We start from the raw sequence: 19386 nt of genomic DNA, 5'->3' as shown, positions 1-19386 counted from the left end.
TGGCCATAAAAACTGAATATGTCCCCTGCAACCAAACGAACTGTCAGAGATACAAATCTACAATGGACATAGTGTAAAATGGTCCAATTCAAGTAAATCATTCATTTGGCATCATTCGAAGTGATAGAATTTAAGTTTTAATGAAAATGATCATACTCGGCCAAAACATGCTTTTCAGCCTCTGAAAAGCACATTTTGGCCATAAAAACTGAAAATGTCCCCTGCAACCAAACGAACGGTCGGAGACACAAATCTACAATGGACATAGTGTAAAATGGTCCAATTCAAGTAAGTTATTCATTTGGCATCATTCGAAGTGATAGAAATCAAGTTTTAATGAAAATTATCATACTCGGCCAAAACATGCTTTTCAGCCCCTGAAAAGCACATTTTGGCCATAAAAACTGAATATGTCCCCTGCAACCAAACGAACTGTTAGAGACACAAATTTACAATGGACATAGTGTAAAATGGTCCAATTCAAGTAAATTATTCATTTGGCATCATTCGAAGTGATAGAAATCAAGTTTTAATGAAAATTATCATACTCGGCCAAAACATGCTTTTCAGCCTCTGAAAAGCACATTTTGGCCATAAAAACTGAAAATGTCCCCTGCAACCAAACGAACTGTCGGAGACACAAATCTACAATGGACATAGTGTAAAATGGTCCAATTCAAGTAAGTTATTCATTTGGCATCAATCGAAGTGATAGAAATCAAGTTTTAATGAAAATTATCATACTCGGCCAAAACATGGTTTTCAGCCCCTGAAAAGCACATTTTGGCCATAAAAACTGAATATGTCCCCTGCAACCAAACGAACTGTCAGAGACACAAATCTACAATGGACATAGTGTAAAATGGTCCAATTCAAGTAAGTTATTCATTTGGCATCATTCGAAGTGATAGAAATTAAGTTTTAATGAAAATTATCATACTCGGCCAAAACATGCTTTTCAGCCTCTGAAAAGCACATTTTGGCCATAAAAACTGAAAATGTCCCCTGCAACCAAACGAACTGTCGGAGACACAAATCTACAATGGACATAGTGTAAAATGGTCCAATTCAAGTAAGTTATTCATTTGGCATCATTCGAAGTGATAGAAATCAAGTTTTATTGAAAATTATCATACTCGGCCAAAACATGCTTTTCAGCCCCTGAAAAGCACATTTTGGCCATAAAAACTGAATATGTCCCCCGCAACCAAACGAACTGTCAGAGACACAAATCTACAATGGACATAGTGTAAAATGGTCCAATTCAAGTAAGTTATTCATTTGGCATCATTCGAAGTGATAGAAATCAAGTTTTAATGAAAATTATCATATTCGGCCAAAACATGCTTTTCAGCCCCTGAAAAGCACATTTTGGCCATAAAAACTGAATATGTCCCCTGCAACCAAACAAACTGTTAGAGACACAAATCTACAATGGACATAGTGTAAAATGGTCCAATTCAAGCAAATAATTCATTTGTCATCATTCGAAGTTATAGAAATCAAGTTTTAATGAAAATTATCATACTCGGCCAAAACATGCTTTTCAGCCTCTGAAAAGCACATTTTGGCCATAAAAACTGAATATGTCCCCTGCAACCAAACAAACTGTTAGAGACACAAATCTACAATGGACATAGTGTAAAATGGTCCAATTCAAGTAAGTTATTCATTTGGCATCATTCGAATGGATAGAAATCAAGTTTTAATGAAAATTATCATACTCTGCCAAAACGTGCTTTTCAGCCCCTGAAAAGCACATTTTGGCCATAAAAACTGAATATGTCCCCTGCAACCAAACGAACTGTCAGAGACACAAATCTACAATGGACATAGTGTAAAATGGTCCAATTGAAGTAAATTATTCATTTGGCATCATTCGAATGGATAGAAATCAAGTTTTAATGAAAATTATCATACTCTGCCAAAACGTGCTTTTCAGCCCCTGAAAAGCACATTTTGGCCATAAAAACTGAATATGTCCCCTGCAACCAAACGAACTGTCAGAGACACAAATCTACAATGGACATAGTGTTAAATGGTCCAATTCAAATAAGTTATTCATTTGGCATCATTCGAAGTGATAGAAATCAAGTTTCAATGAAAATTATCATACTCGGCCAAAACATGCTTTTCAGCCCCTGAAAAGCACATTTTGGCCATAAAAACTGAATATGTCCCCTGCAACCAAACGAACTGTCAGAGACACAAATCTACAATGGACATAGTGTAAAATGGTCCAATTCAAATAAGTTATTCATTTGGCATCATTCGAATGGATAGAAATCAAGTTTTAATGAAAATTATCATACTCGGCCAAAACATGCTTTTCAGCCCCTGAAAAGCACATTTTGGCCTTAAAAACTGAATATGTCCCCTGCAACCAAACGAACAGTCAGAGACACAAATCTACAATGGACATAGTGTAAAATGGTCCAATTCAAGTAAGTTATTCATTTGGCATCATTCGAAGTGATAGAAATCAAGTTTTAATGAAAATTATCATATTCGGCCAAAACATGCTTTTCAGCCCCTGAAAAGCACATTTTGGCCATAAAAACTGAAAATGTCCCCTGCAACCAAACAAACTGTCGGAGACACAAATCTACAATGGACATAGTGTAAAATGGTCCAATTCAAGTAAGTTATTCATTTGGCATCATTCGAAGTGATAGAAATCAAGTTTTAATGAAAATTATCATACTCGCCCAAAACATGCTTTTCAGCCCCTGAAAAGCACATTTTGGCCTTAAAAACTGAATATGTCCCCTGCAACCAAACGAACAGTCAGAGACACAAATCTACAATGGACATAGTGTAAAATGGTCCAATTCAAGTAAGTTATTCATTTGGCATCATTCGAAGTGATAGAAATCAAGTTTTAATGAAAATTATCATACTCGGCCAAAACATGCTTTTCAGCCCCTGAAAAGCACATTTTGGCCATAAAAACTGAATATGTCCCCTGCAACCAAACGAACTGTCAGAGACACAAATCTACAATGGACATAGTGTAAAATGGTCCAATTCAAGTAAGTTATTCATTTGGCATCATTCGAATGGATAGAAATCAAGTTTCAATGAAAATTATCATACTCGACCAAAACATGCTTTTCAGCCTCTGAAAAGCACATTTTGGCCATAAAAACTGAAAATGTCCACTGCAACCAAACGAACTGTCGGAGACACAAATCTACAAAACATGCTTTTCAGGCCCCTGAAAAGCACATTTTGGCCATAAAAACTGAAAATGTCCCCTGCAACCAAACGAACTGTCAGAGACACAAATCTACAATGGACATAGTGTAAAATGGTCCAATTCAAGTAAATTATTCATTTGGCATCATTCGAATGGATAGAAATCAAGTTTCAATGAAAATTATCATACTCAGCCAAAACATGCTTTTCAGCAACGAACTGTCGGAGACACAAATCTACAATGGACATAGTGTAAAATGGTCCAATTCAAGTAAGTTATTCATTTGGCATCATTCGAATGGATAGAAATCAAGTTTTAATGAAAATTATCATACTCGCCCAAAACATGCTTTTCAGCCCCTGAAAAGCACATTTTGGCCTTAAAAACTGAATATGTCCCCTGCAACCAAACGAACAGTCAGAGACACAAATCTACAATGGACATAATGTAAAATGGTCCAATTCAAGTAAGTTATTCATTTGGCATCATTCGAAGTGATAGAAATCAAGTTTTAATGAAAATTATCATACTCGGCCAAAACATGCTTTTCAGCCCCTGAAAAGCACATTTTGGCCATAAAAACTGAATATGTCCCCTGCAACCAAACGAACTGTCAGAGACACAAATCTACAATGTACATAGTGTAAAATGGTCTAATTCAAGTAAATTATTCATTTGGCATCATTCGAATGGATAGAAATCAAGTTTTAATGAAAATTATCATATTCTGCCAAAACGTGCTTTTCAGCCCCTGAAAAGCACATTTTGGCCATAAAAACTGAATATGTCCCCTGCAACCAAACGAACTGTCAGAGACACAAATCTACAATGGACATAGTGTAAAATGGTCCAATTCAAGCAAATAATTCATTTGTCATCATTCGAAGTTATAGAAATCAAGTTTTAATGAAAATTATCATACTCGGCCAAAACATGCTTTTCAGCCTCTGAAAAGCACATTTTGGCCATAAAAACTGAATATGTCCCCTGCAACCAAACAAACTGTTAGAGACACAAATCTACAATGGACATAGTGTAAAATGGTCCAATTCAAGTAAGTTATTCATTTGGCATCATTCGAATGGATAGAAATCAAGTTTTAATGAAAATTATCATACTCGGCCAAAACATGCTTTTCAGCCCCTGAAAAGCACATTTTGGCCTTAAAAACTGAATATGTCCCCTGCAACCAAACAAACTGTTAGAGACACAAATCTACAATGGACATAGTGTAAAATGGTCCAATTCAAGTAAGTTATTCATTTGGCATCAATCGAAGTGATAGAAATCAAGTTTTAATGAAAATTATCATACTCGGCCAAAACATGCTTTTCAGCCCCTGAAAAGCACATTTTGGCCATAAAAACTGAATATGTCCCCTGCAACCAAACGAACTGTCAGAGACACAAATCTACAATGGACATAGTGTAAAATGGTCCAATTCAAGTAAGTTATTCATTTGGCATCATTCGAAGTGATAGAAATTAAGTTTTAATGAAAATTATCATACTCGGCCAAAACATGCTTTTCAGCCTCTGAAAAGCACATTTTGGCCATAAAAACTGAAAATGTCCCCTGCAACCAAACGAACTGTCGGAGACACAAATCTACAATGGACATAGTGTAAAATGGTCCAATTCAAGTAAGTTATTCATTTGGCATCATTCGAAGTGATAGAAATCAAGTTTTATTGAAAATTATCATACTCGGCCAAAACATGCTTTTCAGCCCCTGAAAAGCACATTTTGGCCATAAAAACTGAATATGTCCCCCGCAACCAAACGAACTGTCAGAGACACAAATCTACAATGGACATATTGTAAAATGGTCCAATTCAAGTAAGTTATTCATTTGGCATCATTCGAAGTGATAGAAATCAAGTTTTAATGAAAATTATCATATTCGGCCAAAACATGCTTTTCAGCCCCTGAAAAGCACATTTTGGCCATAAAAACTGAATATGTCCCCTGCAACCAAACAAACTGTTAGAGACACAAATCTACAATGGACATAGTGTAAAATGGTCCAATTCAAGCAAATAATTCATTTGTCATCATTCGAAGTTATAGAAATCAAGTTTTAATGAAAATTATCATACTCGGCCAAAACATGCTTTTCAGCCTCTGAAAAGCACATTTTGGCCATAAAAACTGAATATGTCCCCTGCAACCAAACAAACTGTTAGAGACACAAATCTACAATGGACATAGTGTAAAATGGTCCAATTCAAGTAAGTTATTCATTTGGCATCATTCGAATGGATAGAAATCAAGTTTTAATGAAAATTATCATACTCTGCCAAAACGTGCTTTTCAGCCCCTGAAAAGCACATTTTGGCCATAAAAACTGAATATGTCCCCTGCAACCAAACGAACTGTCGGAGACACAAATCTACAATGGACATAGTGTAAAATGGTCCAATTGAAGTAAATTATTCATTTGGCATCATTCGAATGGATAGAAATCAAGTTTTAATGAAAATTATCATACTCTGCCAAAACGTGCTTTTCAGCCCCTGAAAAGCACATTTTGGCCATAAAAACTGAATATGTCCCCTGCAACCAAACGAACTGTCAGAGACACAAATCTACAATGGACATAGTGTTAAATGGTCCAATTCAAATAAGTTATTCATTTGGCATCATTCAAAGTGATAGAAATCAAGTTTCAATGAAAATTATCATACTCGGCCAAAACATGCTTTTCAGCCCCTGAAAAGCACATTTTGGCCATAAAAACTGAATATGTCCCCTGCAACCAAACGAACTGTCAGAGACACAAATCTACAATGGACATAGTGTAAAATGGTCCAATTCAAATAAGTTATTCATTTGGCATCATTCGAATGGATAGAAATCAAGTTTTAATGAAAATTATCATACTCGGCCAAAACATGCTTTTCAGCCCCTGAAAAGCACATTTTGGCCTTAAAAACTGAATATGTCCCCTGCAACCAAACGAACTGTCAGAGACACAAATCTACAATGGACATAGTGTTAAATGGTCCAATTCAAATAAGTTATTCATTTGGCATCATTCAAAGTGATAGAAATCAAGTTTCAATGAAAATTATCATACTCGGCCAAAACATGCTTTTCAGCCCCTGAAAAGCACATTTTGGCCATAAAAACTGAATATGTCCCCTGCAACCAAACGAACTGTCAGAGACACAAATCTACAATGGACATAGTGTAAAATGGTCCAATTCAAATAAGTTATTCATTTGGCATCATTCGAATGGATAGAAATCAAGTTTTAATGAAAATTATCATACTCGGCCAAAACATGCTTTTCAGCCCCTGAAAAGCACATTTTGGCCTTAAAAACTGAATATGTCCCCTGCAACCAAACGAACAGTCAGAGACACAAATCTACAATGGACATAGTGTAAAATGGTCCAATTCAAGTAAGTTATTCATTTGGCATCATTCGAAGTGATAGAAATCAAGTTTTAATGAAAATTATCATATTCGGCCAAAACATGCTTTTCAGCCCCTGAAAAGCACATTTTGGCCATAAAAACTGAAAATGTCCCCTGCAACCAAACAAACTGTCGGAGACACAAATCTACAATGGACATAGTGTAAAATGGTCCAATTCAAGTAAGTTATTCATTTGGCATCATTCGAAGTGATAGAAATCAAGTTTTAATGAAAATTATCATACTCGCCCAAAACATGCTTTTCAGCCCCTGAAAAGCACATTTTGGCCTTAAAAACTGAATATGTCCCCTGCAACCAAACGAACAGTCAGAGACACAAATCTACAATGGACATAGTGTAAAATGGTCCAATTCAAGTAAGTTATTCATTTGGCATCATTCGAAGTGATAGAAATCAAGTTTTAATGAAAATTATCATACTCGGCCAAAACATGCTTTTCAGCCCCTGAAAAGCACATTTTGGCCATAAAAACTGAATATGTCCCCTGCAACCAAACGAACTGTCAGAGACACAAATCTACAATGGACATAGTGTAAAATGGTCCAATTCAAGTAAGTTATTCATTTGGCATCATTCGAATGGATAGAAATCAAGTTTCAATGAAAATTATCATACTCGGCCAAAACATGCTTTTCAGCCTCTGAAAAGCACATTTTGGCCATAAAAACTAAAAATGTCCACTGCAACCAAACGAACTGTCGGAGACACAAATCTACAAAACATGCTTTTCAGCCCCCTGAAAAGCACATTTTGGCCATAAAAACTGAAAATGTCCCCTGCAACCAAACGAACTGTCAGAGACACAAATCTACAATGGACATAGTGTAAAATGGTCCAATTCAAGTAAATTATTCATTTGGCATCATTCGAATGGATAGAAATCAAGTTTCAATGAAAATTATCATACTCGGCCAAAACATGCTTTTCAGCAACGAACTGTCGGAGACACAAATCTACAATGGACATAGTGTAAAATGGTCCAATTCAAGTAAGTTATTCATTTGGCATCATTCGAATGGATAGAAATCAAGTTTTAATGAAAATTATCATACTCGCCCAAAACATGCTTTTCAGCCCCTGAAAAGCACATTTTGGCCTTAAAAACTGAATATGTCCCCTGCAACCAAACGAACAGTCAGAGACACAAATCTACAATGGACATAATGTAAAATGGTCCAATTCAAGTAAGTTATTCATTTGGCATCATTCGAAGTGATAGAAATCAAGTTTTAATGAAAATTATCATACTCGGCCAAAACATGCTTTTCAGCCCCTGAAAAGCACATTTTGGCCATAAAAACTGAATATGTCCCCTGCAACCAAACGAACTGTCAGAGACACAAATCTACAATGTACATAGTGTAAAATGGTCTAATTCAAGTAAATTATTCATTTGGCATCATTCGAATGGATAGAAATCAAGTTTTAATGAAAATTATCATATTCTGCCAAAACGTGCTTTTCAGCCCCTGAAAAGCACATTTTGGCCATAAAAACTGAATATGTCCCCTGCAACCAAACGAACTGTCAGAGACACAAATCTACAATGGACATAGTGTAAAATGGTCCAATTCAAGCAAATAATTCATTTGTCATCATTCGAAGTTATAGAAATCAAGTTTTAATGAAAATTATCATACTCGGCCAAAACATGCTTTTCAGCCTCTGAAAAGCACATTTTGGCCATAAAAACTGAATATGTCCCCTGCAACCAAACAAACTGTTAGAGACACAAATCTACAATGGACATAGTGTAAAATGGTCCAATTCAAGTAAGTTATTCATTTGGCATCATTCGAATGGATAGAAATCAAGTTTTAATGAAAATTATCATACTCGGCCAAAACATGCTTTTCAGCCCCTGAAAAGCACATTTTGGCCTTAAAAACTGAATATGTCCCCTGCAACCAAACGAACTGTCAGAGACACAAATCTACAATGGACATAGTGTAAAATGGTCCAATTCAAGTAAGTTATTCATTTGGCATCATTCGAAGTGATAGAAATTAAGTTTTAATGAAAATTATCATACTCGGCCAAAACATGCTTTTCAGCCTCTGAAAAGCACATTTTGGCCATAAAAACTGAAAATGTCCCCTGCAACCAAACGAACTGTCGGAGACACAAATCTACAATGGACATAGTGTAAAATGGTCCAATTCAAGTAAGTTATTCATTTGGCATCATTCGAAGTGATAGAAATCAAGTTTTATTGAAAATTATCATACTCGGCCAAAACATGCTTTTCAGCCCCTGAAAAGCACATTTTGGCCATAAAAACTGAATATGTCCCCCGCAACCAAACGAACTGTCAGAGACACAAATCTACAATGGACATATTGTAAAATGGTCCAATTCAAGTAAGTTATTCATTTGGCATCATTCGAAGTGATAGAAATCAAGTTTTAATGAAAATTATCATATTCGGCCAAAACATGCTTTTCAGCCCCTGAAAAGCACATTTTGGCCATAAAAACTGAATATGTCCCCTGCAACCAAACAAACTGTTAGAGACACAAATCTACAATGGACATAGTGTAAAATGGTCCAATTCAAGCAAATAATTCATTTGTCATCATTCGAAGTTATAGAAATCAAGTTTTAATGAAAATTATCATACTCGGCCAAAACATGCTTTTCAGCCTCTGAAAAGCACATTTTGGCCATAAAAACTGAATATGTCCCCTGCAACCAAACAAACTGTTAGAGACACAAATCTACAATGGACATAGTGTAAAATGGTCCAATTCAAGTAAGTTATTCATTTGGCATCATTCGAATGGATAGAAATCAAGTTTTAATGAAAATTATCATACTCTGCCAAAACGTGCTTTTCAGCCCCTGAAAAGCACATTTTGGCCATAAAAACTGAATATGTCCCCTGCAACCAAACGAACTGTCGGAGACACAAATCTACAATGGACATAGTGTAAAATGGTCCAATTGAAGTAAATTATTCATTTGGCATCATTCGAATGGATAGAAATCAAGTTTTAATGAAAATTATCATACTCTGCCAAAACGTGCTTTTCAGCCCCTGAAAAGCACATTTTGGCCATAAAAACTGAATATGTCCCCTGCAACCAAACGAACTGTCAGAGACACAAATCTACAATGGACATAGTGTTAAATGGTCCAATTCAAATAAGTTATTCATTTGGCATCATTCAAAGTGATAGAAATCAAGTTTCAATGAAAATTATCATACTCGGCCAAAACATGCTTTTCAGCCCCTGAAAAGCACATTTTGGCCATAAAAACTGAATATGTCCCCTGCAACCAAACGAACTGTCAGAGACACAAATCTACAATGGACATAGTGTAAAATGGTCCAATTCAAATAAGTTATTCATTTGGCATCATTCGAATGGATAGAAATCAAGTTTTAATGAAAATTATCATACTCGGCCAAAACATGCTTTTCAGCCCCTGAAAAGCACATTTTGGCCTTAAAAACTGAATATGTCCCCTGCAACCAAACGAACTGTCAGAGACACAAATCTACAATGGACATAGTGTTAAATGGTCCAATTCAAATAAGTTATTCATTTGGCATCATTCAAAGTGATAGAAATCAAGTTTCAATGAAAATTATCATACTCGGCCAAAACATGCTTTTCAGCCCCTGAAAAGCACATTTTGGCCATAAAAACTGAATATGTCCCCTGCAACCAAACGAACTGTCAGAGACACAAATCTACAATGGACATAGTGTAAAATGGTCCAATTCAAATAAGTTATTCATTTGGCATCATTCGAATGGATAGAAATCAAGTTTTAATGAAAATTATCATACTCGGCCAAAACATGCTTTTCAGCCCCTGAAAAGCACATTTTGGCCTTAAAAACTGAATATGTCCCCTGCAACCAAACGAACAGTCAGAGACACAAATCTACAATGGACATAGTGTAAAATGGTCCAATTCAAGTAAGTTATTCATTTGGCATCATTCGAAGTGATAGAAATCAAGTTTTAATGAAAATTATCATATTCGGCCAAAACATGCTTTTCAGCCCCTGAAAAGCACATTTTGGCCATAAAAACTGAAAATGTCCCCTGCAACCAAACAAACTGTCGGAGACACAAATCTACAATGGACATAGTGTAAAATGGTCCAATTCAAGTAAGTTATTCATTTGGCATCATTCGAAGTGATAGAAATCAAGTTTTAATGAAAATTATCATACTCGCCCAAAACATGCTTTTCAGCCCCTGAAAAGCACATTTTGGCCTTAAAAACTGAATATGTCCCCTGCAACCAAACGAACAGTCAGAGACACAAATCTACAATGGACATAGTGTAAAATGGTCCAATTCAAGTAAGTTATTCATTTGGCATCATTCGAAGTGATAGAAATCAAGTTTTAATGAAAATTATCATACTCGGCCAAAACATGCTTTTCAGCCCCTGAAAAGCACATTTTGGCCATAAAAACTGAATATGTCCCCTGCAACCAAACGAACTGTCAGAGACACAAATCTACAATGGACATAGTGTAAAATGGTCCAATTCAAGTAAGTTATTCATTTGGCATCATTCGAATGGATAGAAATCAAGTTTCAATGAAAATTATCATACTCGGCCAAAACATGCTTTTCAGCCTCTGAAAAGCACATTTTGGCCATAAAAACTAAAAATGTCCACTGCAACCAAACGAACTGTCGGAGACACAAATCTACAAAACATGCTTTTCAGCCCCCTGAAAAGCACATTTTGGCCATAAAAACTGAAAATGTCCCCTGCAACCAAACGAACTGTCAGAGACACAAATCTACAATGGACATAGTGTAAAATGGTCCAATTCAAGTAAATTATTCATTTGGCATCATTCGAATGGATAGAAATCAAGTTTCAATGAAAATTATCATACTCGGCCAAAACATGCTTTTCAGCAACGAACTGTCGGAGACACAAATCTACAATGGACATAGTGTAAAATGGTCCAATTCAAGTAAGTTATTCATTTGGCATCATTCGAATGGATAGAAATCAAGTTTTAATGAAAATTATCATACTCGCCCAAAACATGCTTTTCAGCCCCTGAAAAGCACATTTTGGCCTTAAAAACTGAATATGTCCCCTGCAACCAAACGAACAGTCAGAGACACAAATCTACAATGGACATAATGTAAAATGGTCCAATTCAAGTAAGTTATTCATTTGGCATCATTCGAAGTGATAGAAATCAAGTTTTAATGAAAATTATCATACTCGGCCAAAACATGCTTTTCAGCCCCTGAAAAGCACATTTTGGCCATAAAAACTGAATATGTCCCCTGCAACCAAACGAACTGTCAGAGACACAAATCTACAATGTACATAGTGTAAAATGGTCTAATTCAAGTAAATTATTCATTTGGCATCATTCGAATGGATAGAAATCAAGTTTTAATGAAAATTATCATATTCTGCCAAAACGTGCTTTTCAGCCCCTGAAAAGCACATTTTGGCCATAAAAACTGAATATGTCCCCTGCAACCAAACGAACTGTCAGAGACACAAATCTACAATGGACATAGTGTAAAATGGTCCAATTCAAGCAAATAATTCATTTGTCATCATTCGAAGTTATAGAAATCAAGTTTTAATGAAAATTATCATACTCGGCCAAAACATGCTTTTCAGCCTCTGAAAAGCACATTTTGGCCATAAAAACTGAATATGTCCCCTGCAACCAAACAAACTGTTAGAGACACAAATCTACAATGGACATAGTGTAAAATGGTCCAATTCAAGTAAGTTATTCATTTGGCATCATTCGAATGGATAGAAATCAAGTTTTAATGAAAATTATCATACTCGGCCAAAACATGCTTTTCAGCCCCTGAAAAGCACATTTTGGCCTTAAAAACTGAATATGTCCCCTGCAACCAAACGAACAGTCAGAGACACAAATCTACAATGGACATAGTGTAAAATGGTCCAATTCAAGTAAGTTATTCATTTGGCATCATTCGAAGTGATAGAAATCAAGTTTTAATGAAAATTATCATACTCGGCCAAAACGTGCTTTTCAGCCCCTGTAAAGCACATTTTGGCCATAAAAACTGAATATGTCCCCTGCAACCAAACGAACTGTCAGAGACACAAATCTACTATGGACATAGTGTTAAATGGTCCAATTCAAGTAAGTTATTCATTTGGCATCATTCGAAGTGATAGAAATCAAGTTTTATTGAAAATTATCATACTAATCTAAAGGTCCCTGGTTCAAGCCCGGGTTTCGGCAAAGCATTGGACCTGGGAAGCCCAGCCTAAATCAGATGGCAGTCAGTATGAAAACTGTTTACCTGTAAGCTATGAGTTTTTTTCAGTCAAGTTTGATTCCTGTCACCGACATGAGCCGAATTGGCTCATATAAAGAGTTTTGGTAAGCGTACCCTGAATCAAACTCGGGCTTCGGCAGTCCCTTGAACTCTCTAAACCGGATCAATACCAGTTAATGCTCCAAATGGAATATTATACTAGTAAGCCATGAGTCAATTTGCAGTCCAAGTTGTTTAATGTCGTAAACAATCAGCCGAAGTAGCTCAGTTGGGAGAGCGTTAGACTGAAGATCCAAAGGTCCCTGGTTCAATCCCAGGTTTTGGCAAAGCATTGGACCTGGGAAGCCCAGCCTAAATCAGATGGCAGTCAGTATGAAAACTGTTTACCTGTAAGCTATGAGTTTTTTTGCAGTCAAGTTTGATTCCTGTCACCGACATGAGCCGAATTGGCTCATATAAAGAGTTTTGGTAAGCGTACCCTGAATCAAACCCGGGCTTCGGCAGTCCCTTGAACTCTCTAAACCGGATCAATACCAGTTAATGCTCCAAATGGAATATTATACTAGTAAGCCATGAGTAAATTTGCAGTCCAAGTTGTTTAACACTGTAAACAATCAGCCGAAGTAGCTCAGTTGGGAGAGCGTTAGACTGAAGATCTAAAGGTCCCTGGTTCAATCCCGGGTTTCGGCAAAGCATTGGACCTGGGAAGCCCAGCCTAAATCAGATGGCAGTCAGTATGAAAACTGTTTACTTGTAAGCTATGAGTTTTTTTGCAGTCAAGTTTGATTCCTGTCACCGACATGAGCCGAATTGGCTCATATAAAGAGTTTTGGTAAGCGTACCCTGAATCAAACCCGGGCTTCGGCAGTCCCTTGAACTCTCTAAACCGGATCAATACCAGTTAATGCTCCAAATGGAATATTATACTAGTAAGACATGAGTAAATTTGCAGTCCAAGTTGTTTAACACTGTAAACAATCAGCCGAAGTAGCTCAGTTGGGAGAGCGTTAGACTGAAGATCTAAAGGTCCCTGGTTCAATCCCGGGTTTCGGCAAAGCATTGGACCTGGGAAGCCCAGCCTAAATCAGATGGCAGTCAGTATGAAAACTGTTTACTTGTAAGCTATGAGTTTTTTTGCAGTCAAGTTTGATTCCTGTCACCGACATGAGCTGTATTGGCTCATATAAAGAGTTTTGGTAAGCGTACCCTGAATCAAACTCGGGCTTCGGCAGTCCCTTGAACTCTCTAAACCGGATCAATACCAGTTAATGCTCCAAATGGAATATTATACTAGTAAGCCATGAGTCAATTTGCAGTCCAAGTTGTTTAACACTGTAAACAATCAGCCGAAGTAGCTCAGTTGGGTGAGCGTTAGACTGAAGATCTAAAGGTCCCTGTTTCAATCCCTGGTTTCGGCAAAGCATTGGACCTGGGAAGCCCAGCCTAAATCAGATGGCAGTCAGTATGAAAACTGTTTACCTGTAAGCTATGAGTTTTTTTGCAGTCAAGTTTGATTCCTGTCACCGACATGAGCCGAATTGGCTCATATAAAGAGTTTTGGTAGGCGTACCCTGAATCAAACTCGGGTTTCGGCAGTCCCTTGAACTCTCTAAACCGGATCAATACCAGTTAATGCTCCAAATGGAATATTATACTAGTAAGCCATGAGTCAATTTGCAGTCCAAGTTGTTTAACGCTGTAAACAATCAGCCGAAGTAGCTCAGTTGGGAGAGCGTTTAGACTGAAGATCTAAAGATCCCTGGTTCAATACCGGGTTTCGGCAAAGCATTGGACCTGGGAAGCCCAGCCTAAATCAGATGGCAGTCAGTATGAAAACTGTTTACCTGTAAGCTATGAGTTTTTTTGCAGTCAAGTTTGATTCCTGTCACCGACATGAGCCGAATTGGCTCATATAAAGAGTTTTTGTAGGCCTACCCTGAATCAAACTCGGGCTTCGGCAGTCCCTTGAACTCTCTATACCGGATCAATACCAGTTAATGCTCCAAATGGAATATTATACTAGTAAGCCATGAGTCAATTTGCAGTCCAAGTTGTTTAACGCTGTAAACAATCAGCCGAAGTAGCTCAGTCGGGAGAGCGTTAGACTGAAGATCTAAAGGTCCCTATTTCAATCCGTGGTTTCGGCAAAGCATTGGACCTGGGAAGCCCAGCCTAAATCAGATGGCAGTCAGTATGAAAACTGTTTACCTGTAAGCTATGAGTTTTTTTGCAGTCAAGTTTGATTCCTGTCACCGACATGAGCCGAATTGGCTCATATAAAGAGTTTTGGTAGGCGTACCCTGAATCAAACTCGGGCTTCGGCAGTCCCTTGAACTCTCTAAACCGGATCAATACCAGTTAATGCTCCAAATGGAATATTATACTAGTAAGCCATGAGTCAATTTGCAGTCCAAGTTGTTTAACGCTGTAAACAATCAGCCGAAGTAGCTCAGTTGGGAGAGCGTTAGACTGAAGATCTAAAGGTCCCTGTTTTAATCCCGGGTTTCGGCAAAGCATTGGACCTGGGATGCCCAGCCTAAATCAGATGGCAGTCAGTATGAAAACTGTTTACCTGTAAGCTATGAGTGTTTTTTGCAGTCAAGTTTGATTCCTGTCACCGACATGAGCCGAATTGGCTCATATAAAGAGTTTTGGTAAGCGTACCCTGAATCAAACTCGGGCTTCGGCAGTCCCTTGAACTCTCTAAACCGGATCAATACCAGTTAATGCTCCAAATGGAATATTATACTAGTAAGCCATGAGTAAATTTGCAGTCCAAGTTCTTTAACACTGTAAACAATCAGCCGAAGTAGCTCAGTTGGGAGAGCGTTAGACTGAAGATCTAAAGGTCCCTGTTTTAATCCCGGGTTTCGGCAAAGCATTGGACCTGGGATGCCCAGCCTAAATCAGATGGCAGTCAGTATGAAAACTGTTTACCTGTAAGCTATGAGTGTTTTTTGCAGTCAAGTTTGATTCCTGTCACCGACATGAGCCGAATTGGCTCATATAAAGAGTTTTGGTAAGCGTACCCTGAATCAAACTCGGGCTTCGGCAGTCCCTTGAACTCTCTAAACCGGATCAATACCAGTTAATGCTCCAAATGGAATATTATACTAGTAAGCCATGAGTCAATTTGCAGTCCAAGTTGTTTAACGCTGTAAACAATCAGCCGAAGTAGCTCAGTCGGGAGAGCGTTAGACTGAAGATCTAAAGGTCCCTGTTTCAATCCCTGGTTTCGGCAAAGCATTGGACCTGGGAAGCCCAGCCTAAATCAGATGGCAGTCAGTATGAAAACTGTTTACCTGTAAGCTATGAGTTTTTTTGCAGTCAAGTTTGATTCCTGTCACCGACATGAGCCGAATTGGCTCATATAAAGAGTTTTGGTAGGCGTACCCTGAATCAAACTCGGGCTTCGGCAGTCCCTTGAACTCTCTAAACCGGATCAATACCAGTTAATGCTCCAAATGGAATATTATACTAGTAAGCCATGAGTCAATTTGCAGTCCAAGTTGTTTAACGCTGTAAACAATCAGCCGAAGTAGCTCAGTTGGGAGAGCGTTAGACTGAAAATCTAAAGGTCCCTGGTTCAAGCCCGGGTTTCGGCAAAGCATTGGACCTGGGAAGCCCAGCCTAAATCAGATGGCAGTCAGTATGAAAACTGTTTACCTGTAAGCTATGAGTTTTTTTGCAGTCAAGTTTGATTCCTGTCACCGACATGAGCCGAATTGGCTCATATAAAGAGTTTTGGTAGGCGTACCCTGAATCAAACTCGGGCTTCAGCAGTCCCTTGAACTCTCTAAACCGGATCAATACCAGTTAATGCTCCAAATGGAATATTATACTAGTAAGCCATGAGTCAATTTGCAGTCCAAGTTGTTTAACACTGTAAACAATCAGCCGAAGTAGCTCAGTTGGGAGAGCGTTAGACTGAAGATCTAAAGGTCCCTGTTTCAATCCCTGGTTTCGGCAAAGCATTGGACCTGGGAAGCCCAGCCTAAATCAGATGGCAGTCAGTATGAAAACTGTTTACCTGTAAGCTATGAGTTTTTTTGCAGTCAAGTTTGATTCCTGTCACCGACATGAGCCGAATTGGCTCATATAAAGAGTTTTGGTAGGCGTACCCTGAATCAAACTCGGGCTTCGGCAGTCCCTTGAACTCTCTAAACCGGATCAATACCAGTTAATGCTCCAAATGGAATATTATACTAGTAAGCCATGAGTCAATTTGCAGTCCAAGTTGTTTAACGCTGTAAACAATCAGCCGAAGTAGCTCAGTTGGGCGAGCGTTAGACTGAAGATCTAAAGGTCCCTGGTTTAATCCCGGGTTTCGGCAAAGCATTGGACCTGGGAAGCCCAGCCTAAATCAGATGGCAGTCAGTATGAAAACTGTTTACCTGTAAGCTATAAGTTTTTTTGCAGTCAAGTTTGATTCCTGTCACCGACATGAGCCGAATTGGCTCATATAAAGAGTTTTGGTAAGCGTACCCTGAATCAAACTCGGGCTTCGGCAGTCCCTTGAACTCTCTAAAACGGATCAATACCAGTTAATGCTCCAAATGGAATATTATACTAGTAAGCCATGAGTCAATTTGCAGTCCAAGTTGTTTAATGCTGTAAACAATCAGCCGAAGTAGCTCAGTTGGGAGAGCGTTAGACTGAAGATCTAAAGGTCCCTGGTTCAAGCCCGGGTTTCGGCAAAGCATTGGACCTGGGAAGCCCAGCCTAAATCAGATGGCAGTCAGTATGAAAACTGTTTACCTGTAAGCTATCAGTGTTTTTTGCAGTCAAGTTTGATTCCTGTCACCGACATGAGCCGAATTGGCTCATATAAAGAGTTTTGGTAGGCGTACCCTGAATCAAACTCGGGCTTCGGCAGTCCCATGAACTCTCTAAACCGGATCAATACCAGTTAATGCTCCAAATGGAATATTATACTAGTAAGCCATGAGTCAATTTGCAGTCCAAGTTGTTTAACGCTGTAAACAATCAGCCGAAGTAGCTCAGTTGGGAGAGCGTTAGACTGAAGATCTAAAGGTCCCTGGTTTAATCCCGGGTTTCGGCAAAGCATTGGACCTGGGATGCCCAGCCTAAATCAGATGGCAGTCAGTATGAAAACTGTTTACCTGTTAGCTATAAGTTTTTTTGCAGTCAAGTTTGATTCCTGTCACCGACATGAGCCGAATTGGCTCATATAAAGAGTTTTGGTAAGCGTACCCTGAATCAAACTCGGGCTTCGGCAGTCCCTTGAACTCTCTAAACCGGATCAATACCAGTTAATGCTCCAAATGGAATATTATACTAGTAAGCCATGAGTCAATTTGCAGTCCAAGTTGTTTAAGTTGTAAACAATCAGCCGAAGTAGCTCAGTTGGGAGAGCGTTAGACTGAAGATCTAAAAGTCCCTGGTTCAATCCCGGGTTTCGGCAAAGCATTGGACCTGGGAAGCCCAGCCTAAATCAGATGGCAGTCAGTATGAAAACTGTCTACCTGTAAGCTATGAGTTTTTTTGCAGTCAAGTTTGATTCCTGTCACCGACATGAGCCGAATTGGCTCATACAAAGAGTTTTGGTAAGCGTACCCTGAATCAAACTCGGGCTTCGGCAGTCCCTTGAACTCTCTAAACCGGATCAATACCAGTTAATGCTCCAAATGGAATATTATACTAGTAAGCCATGAGTCAATTTGCAGTCCAAGTTGTTCAACGCTGTAAACAATCAGCCGAAGTAGCTCAGTTGGGAGAGCATTAGACTGAAGATCTAAAGGTCCCTGGTTCAATCCCGGGTTTCGGCAAAGCATTGGACCTGGGAAGCCCAGCCTAAATCAGATGGCAGTCAGTATGAAAACTGTTTACCTGTAAGCTATGAATTTTTTTGCAGTCAAGTTTGATTCCTGTCACCGACATGAGCCGAATTGGCTCATATAAAGAGTTTTGGTAAGCGTACCCTGAATCAAACTCCGGCTTCGGCAGTCCCTTGAACTCTCTAAACCGGATCAATACCAGTTAATGCTCCAAATGGAATATTATACTAGTAAGCCATGAGTCAATTTGCAGTCCAAGTTGTTTAATGCTGTACACAATCAGCCGAAGTAGCTCAGTTGGGAGAGCGTTAGACTGAAGATCTAAAGGTCCCTGGTTCAATCCCGGGTTTCGGCAGAGCATTGGACCTGGGAAGCCCAGCCTAAATCAGATGGCAGTCAGTATGAAAACTGTTTACCTGTAAGCTATGAGTTTTTTTGCAGTCAAGTTTGATTCCTGTCACCGACATGAGCCGAATTGGCTCATATAAAGAGTTTTGGTAAGCGTACCCTGAATCAAACTCGGGCTTCGGCAGTCCCTTGAACTCTCTAAACCGGATCAATACCAGTTAATGCTCCAAATGGAATATTATACTATTAAGCCTTGAGTCAATTTGCAGTCCAAGTTGTTTAACGCTGTAAACAATCAGCCGAAGTAGCTCAGTTGGGAGAGCGTTAGAC

The 19386-nt window shown here is 38.4% G+C and overlaps 6 non-coding genes across 6 annotated transcripts; all 6 read left to right on the top strand.

Moving 5' to 3' along the window:
- Positions 1–13527: 13527 nt before the first annotated feature.
- trnaf-gaa (transfer RNA phenylalanine (anticodon GAA)) lies at positions 13528–13600 on the top strand. The gene has a single exon. It is a non-coding gene; the product is annotated as a tRNA-Phe (tRNA).
- Positions 13601–13891: 291 nt separating this feature from the next.
- Positions 13892–13964, top strand: trnaf-gaa (transfer RNA phenylalanine (anticodon GAA)). Its single transcript has one exon. It is a non-coding gene; the product is annotated as a tRNA-Phe (tRNA).
- A 2478-nt stretch (positions 13965–16442) lies between these two features.
- On the top strand, positions 16443–16515 carry trnaf-gaa (transfer RNA phenylalanine (anticodon GAA)). Its single transcript has one exon. It is a non-coding gene; the product is annotated as a tRNA-Phe (tRNA).
- A 1019-nt stretch (positions 16516–17534) lies between these two features.
- trnaf-gaa (transfer RNA phenylalanine (anticodon GAA)) lies at positions 17535–17607 on the top strand. Its single transcript has one exon. It is a non-coding gene; the product is annotated as a tRNA-Phe (tRNA).
- A 1019-nt stretch (positions 17608–18626) lies between these two features.
- On the top strand, positions 18627–18699 carry trnaf-gaa (transfer RNA phenylalanine (anticodon GAA)). Its single transcript has one exon. It is a non-coding gene; the product is annotated as a tRNA-Phe (tRNA).
- A 291-nt stretch (positions 18700–18990) lies between these two features.
- Positions 18991–19063, top strand: trnaf-gaa (transfer RNA phenylalanine (anticodon GAA)). The gene has a single exon. It is a non-coding gene; the product is annotated as a tRNA-Phe (tRNA).
- Positions 19064–19386: the final 323 nt, after the last annotated feature.

The sequence above is a fragment of the Stigmatopora argus genome, chromosome 21 (assembly GCF_051989625.1).
Source record: "Stigmatopora argus isolate UIUO_Sarg chromosome 21, RoL_Sarg_1.0, whole genome shotgun sequence".
NCBI lineage: Eukaryota > Metazoa > Chordata > Actinopteri > Syngnathiformes > Syngnathidae > Stigmatopora > Stigmatopora argus.
This window is presented reverse-complemented; position numbering and strand designations above follow the sequence as displayed.